Raw genomic sequence first — 12,492 nt, 5'->3', positions numbered from 1 at the left:
CATGTGTTTCTTCCAACTCCCATCCATGGTGAACTCGTCCTCGTGTACTTTCACTCTTGCTTTCTCGTCTGTTTGCTTTACCTGCTCCATGTTGCTCTATCACCTGTTGCTTCTTCTCCCGAATCCACAAGCCTTCTTGCTTCACCCACCTGTGCCCTTTTCTCTCCCCTGTTGTTTCTCCTCCCCACCCCCATGCTTGAACCTATTGTCTATTCCCCCATGTGCTTTCCCCCCTCCAGTCCACACTGCTTTCCCGCCGTCGCTTCCCCAGAAAATTAAAAATGCTTTTGCATACTTATTTTTTTCACTGATCCAACTCAGATCGGTAATTAAAAGCGGGAAAAAACGTGTCAGCATGATTTTGTTGTCTTGCGTATGAGTACTGCGCACGCCAACAAAATGCCACAGGCAGTCACATCATTTTCTTTTTTTTTTTAATCCTTTAGCCATGCTGCACATCATCAGAGATGCTGTGCAGCAAATCTAAAAACCATTGACAAAGCCATTAATGTTTAATCAAGAGAGATCAGTAGGCCACACTCCCTTCTAACAGAGATAAATGGTCTGGTTAGGACTACAAATTCAGACAAATCGGGTCGTTGCCGCCACTGCTTCATAGCAATAATCCAGCACATGGACAGTAAGCTAATGTCATAAAACAATTAGCATGCTTTGTGTACTTCTGCAGGTCATAGAGCCATTCCTGGACCTTGGCGTTGGCAGGGACAGTAACAAATGCTAGATTAGTGTGATAACTGTGCCCGTAAAGATCCGATTATCACATTCACATGTTGTCGAAGAAATTAGGACAGGGCACATGCAGGAGATATTCCAACCCAACATACTGGATCAGAGTATCCAGAACCGTACTTCTCCATTGGAGAAGTCCAGTCACGAGCAGGAATGTCCATCTGCATTCCCATGTTGCATTACAACTTGTGCTCTACAGTAAAATCTATGCCTCACTCATGAGGAAGACTATTTTAACAGCCTGGGGTTCTGATTGTTTATAGCCTACAACATCTGTCTGGTTCACAAACTTCATGCCAAACAAGTAATGCTGAAATCTCCTCTGGGCTCACGCTATCGCAAAGCAATCCTCTTCAATTGCAGATCAGATCTGTTCCTTGGGAAGCAGTCTGTGGCCCATTAATCCCACTGGACGCTGCCTACTCTTGTCATCAAGTAGAGCCAGTGCTGCTACAACTGCTTTGTCAGAAGCTTCAGTTTGTATAGTGTTGTGGTGACCAGAGGTGCCTTCAACACAACGGCATGGCTGCCTTCAGATCCTCAGAGGCCTTCTGACACTCCATATAATTTTCTTATGTTCCTTCTTGCATGTTAAGGTTGTCAAGGGTACAACTATAGACTCAGAATTGGCTTCAAAATTTCCTGTGGTATCCTGTGAGTCCTAGAAGGGTTCTCACCTGAATCTGGGTAGCAGGAACTCGCACTCCAATATAAACCGGATCGTAGCACACACCTTTGCCTTCCTTTAACCCAGGTTAGACTACAGAGGATTCCCCACCTGGCATTTGGTTGTTTTGAAACCAGTTTCACCTACTGCTTCCCAACCAACACCTTTTCCAGGTGCCCAGATGGTCCACCTAGGAATTGCTTAGGACAGCAATGACGTCAAGGTATGCCACACAGAACGCTGTGATAGAACATAGTTCACCGAGCACTGAAAAGTGGTAGGAGCATTCTTGAGCCTAAAATGCATCACTCTAAACTGGTACAAGACCTCTAGTATCAAAAATGTAGCCTTTTCCTTGGCACTCGCCGCTATTATCTTTCAATAGCCACTTGTCGGATCAAAGGCCTTTATTCTTCCAAGTTAGCAAGTGTTGTCTCCATTACAGGGATTTGGGGTGGGTGACTGGGTACGGGTACAATTAATATGTTGGGCATAAAATTCATGTAGACAACAACCAGCTTTATAGTTACAGGCTCAGCAGCACTCTATACTGCGGGAATGTGTCACTGTTGCAGTTTGTCACTAAATTAACAACTGCGCCTATTTTTTTGTGTCTATGTATGAAACAAAAGAAACACAAAATGATCACGTAAACATGGGATTTCGAGAGGCCCTTCTTATACTTTAAACAGGAAGCACCTCCTTTCTCTCACTTTTTAGGTCTTGCTTTTGAGACCACAATCGCTGTTGCATCAGACTGTTTCTCCAAACAATTGTCTGGCATTTGGACAACTTTTGCTATCGTTAGTAGCCTTTTTATCTTGCTCAGAAGTGCGTGTTTGCCACATATCAGCATAAAATAAGTCTGCGATACAGCTGTGCTGCATTTACAGCTATGTACCACTAGATGGCGATGCAGCATAACAATTGCAGGGTGAAATAAGCACGAAAGTGAAAGCTTATAAAAAAAAGCACTCATGCCCGTGCTAGCGGGAGGAGCGGCGCACAGGCCATCTTTTCAATTAGCTTGCGCGCCGCTGCTCGCTCCTGCAAGGTGGATGCCACCACAACATGAGTGTGCTGAAAAGAAGCAGACGAATTGCTAAAGGTCTTGTGGAAAAGTAAATTTTGCCATGTTCTGTGTCCCTACGCCTCATCCATCATGTGTTATGTGTGCATGACCAATATGCATATGTTATTCCCCATTTCTGATTAAAGACGCAATTACAGTTGTGTCCACCTCTAATATGTTAGTTTCCAGTCCTCGTGAATACTACGAATATCAGGCCTATGTAAGTAATGTTGCCACGTTTCTCAGTGTGCACGTTATTCAATTATAAAGTCCCCGTTTCCAGGCCTCAAAAGGGCCCGGACCACAGATTCAGCTCCTGTCTCCTGAAAGCCTCGCTGAGGAGCGATACAGCCCCCACCTGTATCCTCGACCCTTCACTTACTTCCTGCCTTGCAGTGCCCGGTGCACCCCGGCTCTGCCTCTGAGTCTGCCAAAAGTATGTTATAGTTCCTGCTATCAGTTCAGTCCTCCTCCTCTGCATTCCTAAGCTACTGAACTGCATCAATAGTTTCCGTCATTGTCTAGCCTTCTCGTCTCCACGTTAGAGAAATACTGTATTTAATGGTCATTTAATATTCTTCACGCACTACATGTAGAATAATGCATGGTCCAGTCTTAGAATCAAGTTAGCTTTTCCCCTCATGACTTCTAGTTTATATCAGCATGTTCCCTAAACATTAGATACCAGATAGGGTTTAGGTACATGTCGTTCCGACCCTCCAGACTCTAGTCTCTGCTCCTAGAACAGAGTTCGTAGCCCCCAGTTTCTCCTAGTAACACGTCATTGCTAGTTTTCGCGCACCATTAGGTTAGAGGTCCCGGCTCCTTAGGTAGCCCCCTCCAATGTTTCCGCCCATTCATGACATATTCTGTTACGTTTTGCATCACATGTCTAAGTAAACTCCCAGTTACACCACTTATTACTGTTATCTCTCGCGACTGCTACGCGTCACGCCTTCTGCTCCACCCACTGTTACGCCTATTGCAATGTAATGCTATGTGTTTGCGCTATGTATATAAGTCAATGTTGTTATTAAATGTTAGCGCGCTCATCCCAGACCTAGCCCCGGCAGCTGCCGGGCCTTATTGTCCTATTCCCATGCAGGTTGTCCTGATCCTGTCCTTATGCTGTAATAAACCTGCAGAAACTCCTACTACCTCGAATCTTGACTCTTATTTATTGAGCTATCTGTTATGCTATAAGTCTAGTCAAAAATAGGGTATTATTTATTTATTTACCACATAATGGCGCCCGAATAGGGACTTGCCCTTTCCCCACGCGTCGGTGAAGCCACGCCGACCCCCTGACCCTCTGCAGTCGTGACGGAACCATATTGGCCAAGTGCAGATATTTCTGCTTCAAGTATCCCTCAGGCCCACGGAGGAGACGGAGGAGGCGGTCCAGCATCCGAACGAGACGGTGGAGGAACGCGGCGAGTCCCGACCAGAGCCCAAGCCGAGAGTCCAAGGTCCGAGGTATCCGGAGGTCCACCTGTAACTGAAGTCCGAAGTCCGAAGTCCGAAGTTCGTCGTCGTAGTCCAGTCCCGTCCGAGGCCTTCCGTTCCGTGCTGCCCGGTGAGTACCATTGCTGGGGTAGTATCTAGACAGGGTCAGTTTAAATTGACTCCTGGTCCGTGGGTTGGTGGTACCCAAGCCCACAAACGAAGTGTTCACCTAGGTGGATACGGGTCTTGATGCGTTCCTTTATGGGACCGGTATGTTCCGTACTGTTACAGCAGTGCATCCAGTAACTCTAGTCTGTTCCGTTCTCGAGAATTCTGTTCTGTTTTCAGTATTTTCAGGTAGTATTCTGTTCGAACTGTTATTTATAATGTTGTTTAATGTATTTCCAATGTCGTGGTATGCCTGAATTGTTTTCCCAATTGTTATTGTTTTTCGTGTATTGTATTGTGTTCCGATTCAAGTTTAGAATGCCGCTCTTTTCCAAGTTACGTCAGTTAAAAACTAGAAAGGGTCTGCTGGAAGCAGCAGTTCCTGTTCCGCCTAGGGACAGTCCAGGTCACTTTATGTATCAGAAACATGGCATAAGCGCCATATTGTATCTAGATTTATGGGTAGAGTATACCAAACAGTTAGAAGAAAAGTATAGATGGCCCGTATCGGGTACATGGGATGCCGAATGTATCATGCGAGTAGAAGAAGCATTATGGAAAAAGAAAGCCAGACAGTCACAGAAAGATGCCATCGAGTTATGGCGTAAGGAAGCGCATAGAAGAACGGAAAAGGAAGTCAGAAAGTCAGAGTTAAGTAGAGAATCCCAAGAACGAGCCCAAGAAAGAGAATTAATCGAGATAGGTGAACAAGTTAAAGCCGAACAGTCAGACAGACAGAGGCATGCCCTCATTAAGGGTATGTATCCTCTCCTTGCCGAAGGCTTGCCAAAAGCGACCCCAGAGGCACCCAGTAATTTCCCGCCACCATTAGTTCCGACCAAGCTACGTCACAAACCGACCGCAGCTGATATTTTTATTTCGTCCTATTTGGACGACACAGTTCCAGAATATGCAAATCCAGTTCGCGCTCCACCAGTCCCTGTAAATCAGGCACTTCCCGTTCCTCCAGGCACCGGAGTACCTGTTACGGTACCCCCGGGTCAGCCTGTCATACAAGTTCAGCCCACGTTACAATTACCGACCCTGCAAGCACGAAGAATGTCAGTCGACGATTCTAGTCTAGGGGCCGCAGGAGGAGGTCCTCCTCAAACCCCGCCGCCTCACAAGCGTTTATCAGCACTCGAATTACATGCTCAAGCATCACAGCGTACTCCTAAAAGTAATAAGTCTGTTACAGAAATCAGACAAGCCCTTGCCGAATGTGTCTATGACACAGTCCCAGGCGAGTATAATATGGTTTTATATTCCGTACGCGTAAGAAGGGTGACCGAGTATCTAGTCACCTTACCAAATATGAAAGAAGATCTAGACAGAATATATCGTTTCATCCGTACAGGGGATGATCCAGAAAGTATAGGCGAGATTATGTCTCAAAGGAAAGCCGAGATTCAGCTCATGATATTAAAGCTCCTGATCAATTGTTTAATAAGAGAACAAGATTACCCGTCTAAAGATCCCGCCGAAATGAGAATCCTGACAAGGTGGAGTGATAATATAGCCGAGGGTAAGCACAAGACCATTAGTGCCATGGAAAGTATGTACAAGAAAATTCGTAAAGAAATAATAAGGTTACACGAACAGCGTAAAGCAGCACAAGTAAGCGAGAAAGAAAGTATCTCTGATCCTGAAGAGGAAGACGAGAATCCCGCCAGAATAGCGTATGTAGGAAAATCCAGATTTCCAGATCGCCATTCACGTCCAGAACCCAAGTCTATTTTTCATCATCCAGCACCAGAACGAGGTTCTCTAGAACAAGTATTTCAAGCTACAGATCACATCCTTAAATCACGAGTCGGTTATAGCGAATTAAGTACCATGCACGAACAAGAACTAGCCCGATCAGCAGTCCGATGGATTACTGATTCTACCACTTTTCCAGACGAAATAGTGGCACAAATGTTTCTGAAACTGCCCCCAGCCGAGCAACGACTGGTGGGTATGTATATGATCCAGCACCTCATTACCCTGTATGAGGGTCAACATTCTGATCCAGGCCCGTTACACGATATCCTGAACGAGTTACTCCAGTATAGATGGAGAGGTCTAGGTACCGATTTAATTAGTGTCATTCTAGAACAGCGCCACAAGTATAGAACGTTCCTGAACCCGCATTTTGTTCATGTCTCACCCCCAGAAAGTAAACCATTCTACATAGACAGACAGAATCCGCTACGAGAAGTCCACCCAGTCCAAGGGGCGGGTGGCGTAATGCAACGAGTGTTTGTATACACTCCGATATCAAAGATGGAACTTCTTGAAATGAAGAAATTAATCCCCTGTCATGACAAAGATCCAGCGGGGTTCCATAGAGAATTAAAAGACATGCTCCGTATGGGAGAATACACGTACCCAGATATAATTAAAATGTTAAAGGTCCTGCTACCCGCAGGGGTGTATGAAAAGTTAAAGGAAAAAGAATGGGAGGTGGGAGAGAAAAAGATCGATTGGGCAGCTCTAGAAGCTGAAGACAAGGCACGAGTACCAGGTACCGGTCTTGGAGATAAATGTAAAGAATTACCAGAATTATTGATTCAAGTTTTACCCAGATTATTGACAACTAGAAAAGAAGACTGGGATGCAATCTCAGCCTGTAAACAGAAACAAGATGAGGATATTAGTGATTTTTATTCTAGATTTGAGAAATGTTTCAGTATTAACAGTGGTCTCAAGACAAGTAGTGAGTCATACCCTCACCTTTTCGTTACCAAATTAGTCGAGAATTCAAGTCCACAAATTAAAAATCGAGTTTTGAAAGTCGAAAGCACCTGGCAAGCAAATACTCCGTCCCAGATGCTCCAGATGCTCCAGTATCACCAGAATAGAATCAGAGAAGAGCAAGAACACGAAAGAAAACGTATGAAAGACACAAAAATGAAAGTGCTAGTTGCACAATCTATTCCTCACGACAGTCAGAAGAGGGGTCCGAATCAAGCCAGTCATCTTGCGGCTCCCGTTAAAGGGAACTGCAACTATTGTAAACAGCCAGGTCATTTTATAAACGAGTGTGCAGTTCTGAAACACAACATAGCTACTGGTAAGACTAAAGAAAGACCACGTCCGCCGAGACAAGAACAAGTTTCACAGACTCCTCAGTCACAGAATGCACCACAGACAGTTACAGTACCGCAGCCTATTGCTGCAACACAGCATGTTACATCGCAGATGTACCAGTATGCACAGTCCGAGTATCCAGAGTACCAGTCATATTCATGAAACAGCCTAGAGAGGGAGGTAGGCTTGCCTCTCATCGAGATACCTGTAGATCAAGAAGGTCCCTATGTTCACAGTCAAGTATTAGGGAAAGACAGAAAGTTTTTGATCGATACAGGGGCAAGTAGGACCACAATTAGTCATGCCGAAGTTCCAGGGGCTCCGCTCTCAGGCTCAAGAAATGTTTCCCTTGGATTTTCAGGAAAACCCATAGTTAATGAAATATCTAAGCCAGTTACTCTAGAAGTAGGTCCATTGTCCCGTACTACTGATCTGTTACTTACTAAGTCATGTCCAGAAAATCTATTAGGCATTAAGACATTGAAAGAATTAGGTGCAGTTATTTGCTGTTCCCCAGAGGGAATACGTCTGTTCCTACGTGACTTTAAGGGTCACTATGTATTACGAGATTTTGATTCAAGATTGTCTAATGTTCCGCAGCATTTATGGGCGCAAGGTCCAACTGATGTAGGTTACATGCAAATCACACCCTATCGTGTGACTCTCAAACCAGGTGTAGTGTTACCACGAATCAGGCAGTACAGATTGCCACCTGAGGCTGTAGCAGCCTTATCCAAAATTATTGACGAGCTCATGGCTCAAGGAGTAGTTGTAGAAACTGACTCCAATGTATGTAATTCTCCGATCATTCCAGTCATGAAGCGTACTGATCCAAATGCACCCCCAGTATATCGATTAGTGATTGATTTACGAGAGCTTAATAAATGTATTATTCCTCAGTACCCAGTTGTCCCAGACATTTCTTCCCTGTTAACAGCCATTGATTCCGAAGCCATGTTTTTCACTGTCATTGACCTCAAGAATGCATTTTTTAGTGTTCCAATTCATCCAGACAGCCAGTTTCTTTTCGGATTCTGTTTAAATGGAAGGAGCTATATGTTTACACGCGCTCCTCAAGGTTTCACAGAAAGCCCTAGTATTTACAGTCAAGCACTCAAGAGACAACTAGACAACATTCACATGCCAACTGACACTGCCCTGCTCCAGTATGTCGATGATCTACTGATCACAGCCCGTTCTGAACGTGACTGCGAGCGAGCATCACTTACAGTTTTGTATTTTCTAGCCGAGATGGGGCACAAGGTGTCACCTTCGAAGCTTCAATTCTGTGTCCAGCAAGTGGTATACTTAGGACACTTGCTGTCCAAGAGGGGTAGGCAGTTGACACCCGACCGTATCCAGTTAATAGCGAGTCTTCCCCAGCCCAGAACCCAGAAGGAGGTACGTGCCTTTATCGGCCTTACTTCTTATTGTAGACAATGGATTCCCCAGTATGCATTCCTAGCCAAGCCACTGATACAGTTAACGACACAGGAGGCAGCCGTATCGACTGTCCTCCCTTGGACATCTGAACATACACTTAGTTTCAACGAGTTAAAGAAAGCCCTATGTCAAGCTCCAGTTCTAGCTACACCGAACTACAGTAAGCCTTTTACACTTTTCGTTACTGAACGCGAAGGTACAGCATTATCTGTCCTCACACAAGATCAAGCAGGTCAATACAAGCCCTGTGCTTATTTTTCGAGCACATTAGATCCAGTCGCCCAGGCGTTGCCTGCGTGCCTCAAGTCAGTTGCAGCCACAGCACTAGCCATCAGACAAAGTGATTCCATAGTTTTAGGACATTCCCTGACAATACAGGTCCCACATTCAGTAGAAGTTCTTTTAAACCGAACACAAACTCAGCACTTGACAATTGCACGTTTAACAGGTTATGAATTGACACTGTTCCAGCCACACATAGAAATTAGACGCTGCAACGTCCTGAATCCTGCTACACTGTTACCATCAGTTAGTTCAAATCCAGACACACATGATTGTGTGGAAGTAGTTAACATTACGACAAAGCCAAGACAAGACCTGACAGATATTCCGTTACCAGATCCTGACCTGACACTTTATGTGGATGGTTCATGTATGAGAACTAGTACAGGAGAACTAGTCGCCGCGTATGCAGTGACTACTGACACTGAAGTTATTGAAACACACCGTATTGATACTCTGTCCGCTCAAGCAGCAGAGCTAGTCGCTCTGACACAAGCCTGTATACATGCCAAAAACCTGAAGGTTAATGTTTACACAGATTCACGTTACGCATTCGGAGTTGTACACGACTTCGGAGTACTCTGGCAGGAGAGAGGTTTTATGACTTCTCATGGAACCAAGATTCAGCATGGTCTCCTTATTCAAGCCCTGTTAGATGCCATACATTTACCGACATCTATTGCTATCATGAAATGTAAAGCACATACGAAAGTCACTGACATTATTTCCCAAGGTAATGATTTAGCAGACCGCACAGCCAAGCTTACAGCACAGACTCCAGACATTCCAGTCAATCTGACACATACTCCAGATCCGATTACATGCATGACAGTTAAGGACCCTACACAAGATGTCATAGATATCCAGTCACATGCTACTCCCGATGAAATCAAGAAATGGTCTGTACAAGGAGGGGTCCAGACAGATCAAGGATGGTTAACGAAGGGTAGAGCCACATGGTTTCTCCCCGATTCTATGGTTCAAGTCATTATCAATACCGCACATAGTCCAGCACATTTAGGAGAAAAAGCTATGTTAGACAGTATCCAGAACATTTGGTTCAACAAGCATTTACGAGCTGCAGCCAAACAGAAAGTCCGTACCTGTATGATATGTTGTCAGTTTAATCCAGGTAAAAGTGTCCCGGTGGAACAAGGTGGTTTCCAGCCCCCTGACCACCCTTTTGAGGTCCTCCAGATGGATTATATTCAAATGGAGCGATGTCGAGGTTTCAAGTATGTCCTTGTAGTTGTATGCGCCTTGTCCAGATGGACAGAAGCATATCCAGTCCCAGACTACACAGCCGCGACCACTGCCAAGCAGTTGGTTCGTGAATTCTTCCCTAGATATGGACTCCCTAGAGTCGTATATTCTGATAACGGCCAGCCATTCTCATCCGAACTCATGAAACATGTTTCCCTTTTGTTAGGGTACCAGTGGAAGTTCCATTGTGTACGCCATCCAGAAGCAGCTGGACTAGTCGAAAGGCATAATCAGACTCTGAAAATCCGTATAGCAAAAGTATGTAAAGACAAGGGTGTGGACTGGTTAGTAGCTTTGCCAGTCGCTCTGTTTTACATGCGTATGGTCGCACATTCCAGATCAGGTCTGTCCCCGTATGAGGTCGTTTTCGGCCGCCCCCCTAATATGTGGGGTACTCCTAGACCCCGAAGTATTACCGATGTTTCATGTAATATGCTGACAGATTACCTAGCTTCCTTGATGTCTGCCCTCAACTCATGTCGTTCACAGGTTGCCGCCGCATTTCCAGACAATACCGAGGTGGCACCGCACGAGATCGTTCCAGGGTCCCTAGTGATGATCAGAAATTTCGACAGATCAAGTCCGCTGGAACCACGTTGGAAGGAGCCACGTCAGGTCCTCTTGACCACCCGAACTGCCGTCAAGTTGGAAGGCAGGAAGGGGTGGGTCCACCTTTCTCATGTAAAACTTTTCAAAGGATCGAAACCAGACATTGCCAAGAACATTTCCCAGGATTCGAAGGATTGCCAGAACATTGTTTTGAAGGACTGTCCCGCACCAGACTTTATTACAACCCCTCCCTTGTTAGAGAAAACTCCACAACAGGAGTATAAGTTAAAGCTCAGGTCTAATAAGTCAGCCAGTTTGATTGTATAAGTCCTCCCCTAGGTGAAACGGTTAGACTGTTTCTGACATGTATAAAATAGACCCCCATAGTGAGAGAGTCAGTCAAAGCTCAATCACATGTATCGTTTTTCTGAGTTTCATATTATTCATCAGCATAATGATTTCCTGCACCAGCTATGCTTTCTATCTGTGTTTTTCAGTTCCTCATGTAAATATGTCTGCTCATGCTACAGTAGAGCACACGTTTAGTGATCTGCCTCCTCACGAATATTCATACCGCCTCGCCATGCGTAATAACACATTTATCCGTATGTTACATTATTCACACCAGACCAGCAATGCCACTAATTGTTGGGTGTGTGGTCGACTTCCCCCTTTCCAGACACCGAAGGGAGTTCTGCCACTCTTTCCTTATCCATTCTCACACAATGGTTCGTGTGGAGCATGGTCCACGTTAACGTCATCCTCAACAGATATGTCTTTTCTTAACAGTACATGTTTCCCAGACAAGCAAGGTTTCCCCCACAGAACAGGTTTAGATTTAGAAAATGAAGTATATAATTTAGGAAATTATTCGTCGAATTTTATGGTTCTGAATGTTCAGTCTGATACTACTCCAGACTCACCCGCTATTTCAGTACTACCAGTCAAAGGCGAATTATGTGTCCATAGTTATGGTTCTGTACATATAGGTCATAGTGAATGTACTACTGTTATCAAGTATAGTGACAGTGGGAAATCTATTTTCAAAGCTTCACGTCATTCTTATTTTATTTGTGGTCAAACTGCATATGTCCGTCTGCCCCTCGATTGGGAGGGAACCTGTTACATTGCTTTCCTACTGCCACCTGTTTTCCTAGCCCCACCTGACTATCATAGGAATTCTTTCTTAGTACACACTAGACACAAGAGAAATCTCCCGATTGTCGATTATACTGAAACCGCCGCAGAGCAATTCATTGATATAGATAAAGGTGTTTTTCCTTATTTAGGTACAGTTGTAAATAGTAAGCTCATTCGTAGGTTAACAAGAACCCTTGAAGCAGTAGTAGATGAGACTGCCTCCGCTCTAGGTAACTTAACTGAAGAGCAATCCTTTATGAGAATTGTCGTTTTACAGAATCGTCTCGTCCTTGACGTCATACTGGCCGATAGGGGCGGGGCCTGTAGAATTCTCGGATCCAGTTGTTGTATTTTCATTCCTAATAACGCGCCGTCTGTTTATTCAGCTATAACCAGACTCCATAAAATTGCCCATCTGTTACACCAAGATCCAGGCACCTGGACATGGTCCGGTTGGTTCTGGAATATAATTTCCGCCTGGGGTTGGAAAGTCCTGTCCTTTTTAGGTATTGCAGTAGCGATCATATTTAGCTGCTGCCTCTGTATACAATGTGGCCCTGCGATTTGCAGCATGTGTGCTACCTCTTGTATTCCCAGTCCCAAGCCCCGTTCTAAATCTCGTTCCAAGACAATTCGAGAC

Source organism: Lissotriton helveticus, chromosome 12, assembly GCF_964261635.1.
Source record: "Lissotriton helveticus chromosome 12, aLisHel1.1, whole genome shotgun sequence".
In the NCBI taxonomy this organism is placed as follows: domain Eukaryota; kingdom Metazoa; phylum Chordata; class Amphibia; order Caudata; family Salamandridae; genus Lissotriton; species Lissotriton helveticus.
Note: the sequence above shows the minus strand (reverse complement) of the source record.